The following is a 2,924-nucleotide window of genomic DNA, read 5'->3' on the forward strand; positions in this document are numbered from 1 at the left end:
AAAAAAATTCTAGAAAATGTGATTAAAAATTTCAAAATTTCCATTAAAATTTGCTGAATTTTCGCGAGTTTTGCACCATGTTTAGGAATTAAATTTTTTATTTTGTGTCTGTTGTATTATGAACGAAATTTTTATACAAAATTGGCGGAAAAATATTAGAATAAAAATTGTTGCATATATTGTGAAAAATTGCCTGTGCTCCGGCAGTGCATTTACATATGTACCTATGTTTATATGGGCATTTCCATGAGAAGGTTACCAATTACAGAAACCCGCAAGAAAATATTATACGGTAAACTAGCTTATACCCACGGGTTTCACATTACGTTTTTATGCAAATATGAAAAAAAATTTAAGATGTTATATTTTATTTAATGTCCCACCCTTTACTAAAAACTTAAAAGGCGTGTCGCTCTCAATTGCTTTTCGAAAAGGGGTTGAAAATATAATTTTGTGTTTTAGTAAAGTGTGATTAAAGTTACTAAAAAAAACAGAAAATCTGGAGTGCCTGGTGTCTTCAAAATGTCCGCTATTAGAAATTAATGTAAGTGAACTGAAAGTAAGAACATAGAAAATTAATTAGCAGCATCCTATTTATGTAATTTCACAAACAGTTCGCTGTTTTTCTATTTGTTCTGAGTTTAAGCAAACTTGTGCGAGTAATTGATTTCTTTCTCCCCTTCGAAATATTGTGACAATATGAGAAATACCTATCCATCTAAACTTACATAGCTTAAAACGGCTTCAAGGATACGCTACGTGAACATGTGATTTTCTGGCAGATGCCACTCCTGGTTCTAAGTACGACAGTACTCTCTTTAGTACTGTAGCAACTAGACGATGAAGGATGCTATAAGCCAAGTTAAAAAAATTGCTTGAACTTGAAGAAATGCGAACAGACTTGGCAGAAAGAAAATTTTGATAATTAGTAGGCATTACAAAGCTTCATGAAAAAGGTTTTGATGTTAAAGGAAAGTTTAGAAATTGCGAAAAGGTTGCAAGAGTAATTACAAATGTTGGTGTTCTAGCTCCACAACTAGAAGAGAAAATCTATCAAAGTAGTGGTAAGCAGTGCGCGCTTCCACTCCGCAACGCCTGGGTTTAAACCCTGGTAAAAGCAACATCGCAAAAAATATAGAAAAAAGGTTTTTTCTTAGCAGCGGTCGTCCCTCGGCAGGCAATGGCAAACCTCCGAGTGTATTTCTGCCATGAAAAGCAGCTTCTCATAAAAATACAATCGCCGTTCGGAGTCGGCGTAAAACTGTAGGTCCCTCCGCTTTGTGTGACAACATCAAGGCGCACGCCACAAATCGGAGGAGAAGCTCGGCCAAACACTAACATATGTGTAAGCGCCAATCTATTATTATTATTATTATTATTATTATGTAGTCTCCAACAAAATTAGGGTTATTTCAATTTTGTCCAAGTATGTCTATTCAATAATTTTAAATGACCAGAGATGGTAATTTTTGATTGAAATTTAAAAAAAGCTGCTGTGGCTCAGTAGTTTGAGGAGCGAACTGTCACCTCTTATAGCCCGAACACAATGAAAACGACGAGCTACAGACCACAGCCGTCAAATTATTTTAACACGTACTCTTATGTAGATAATTATTTTGGCGACAACCGGGCTACGCGACGGCTGTGATTGTGGCCAGATAAGATCTATTTCTATTTTTCCGGCGACAGATAAGGTTCTTCCTCTTCTTTTATGTCAAACTCATACAAATTTATGATGTCGCTGCCGCGTTCCAAAAAATCATGTCGTCATCGACAAAAAGTTTAGGTAATGAAGATAACAAATTGGAAGCTGTGGCCCGTAGCTCGTCGTTTTCAATGTGTTCAGAACTTTAGGACCTGGGTTTCATTTGACGTTCGGATACGGCACCCCAAGTATAAGCACGACAAGTAGTTTTAACCAAAAATTACAGCCGACAGTTTGGCGTTTTTATACCCGAGCGCACTTGTGCACAAGGGTATATTAATTTTGTTCACATAACGGTTGTTTGTAACAGCCAAAACGAATCGAGATAGATATAGACAAATGTATACATAAATGATCAGGATGAAAAAAGAAATCGATTAAGCCATGTCTGTCTGTCCGTCTGTCCGTCCGTCCGTGTACACGATAACTCGAGCAAAAATTGAGATATCTCAACGAAATTTGGTACGTAGGTTTCCCTTAATCCAAGGTAGGTTGGTATTGAAAATGGGCGAAATCGGACTTTAACCACGCCCACTTCCCATATAACGGTAATTTCCAGAAATACGAAAACTGCGATATTTTAGTAACTACTGAAGATAATTCACTCAAAATTGATATTTACAATAATTTTTAGACGAAAAATAAGAATATTATAAATTTTTGGAAAATGGGCGTAGCCACGCCCACTTATGGTTACATGTGTATATCTTGGTAACCGCTGCACCCATTTCTTCCAAACTTGGCACAGTTGTTGGCCTTGGTACAGCATAAAAAACCGCCGAAACTTTTTAAAATCGGACAATAGCCACGCCCACATCCCATATAACGGTAATTTAGAGAAATACAAAATCTTCGATAAATCATTAAATATTGAAGCTAATTTATTCAAAATTGATGCTTGCAACAATTCTTTACCAAGAAATACGTTTATGGTAAAATTTTGGAAAATGGGCGTGGTACCGCCCACTTATGATCACATATAAGTATATCGGTAACCGTTCTACCAATTTGTACCAAACTCGGTGTGGTTATTGTACTTGCCACGTGTAAGCAAAACGTTGAAAATTATTGAAATCGGACTAAAATAACGGCCGCTTTTCATATAACGGTAAATTTAAGAAATGCTTGAAACTTCAATATTTCGAAATTGAAGGACGCTAATTTACTCAAAATTACCATCTAGCGGAAGGTTTCGGAAAGGTGAAAAAACATATATTTA

The sequence above is a fragment of the Rhagoletis pomonella genome, unplaced genomic scaffold, assembly GCF_013731165.1.
Source record: "Rhagoletis pomonella isolate Grant_MI unplaced genomic scaffold, Rhpom_1.0 Rhpom_scaffold_00004, whole genome shotgun sequence".
NCBI lineage: Eukaryota > Metazoa > Arthropoda > Insecta > Diptera > Tephritidae > Rhagoletis > Rhagoletis pomonella.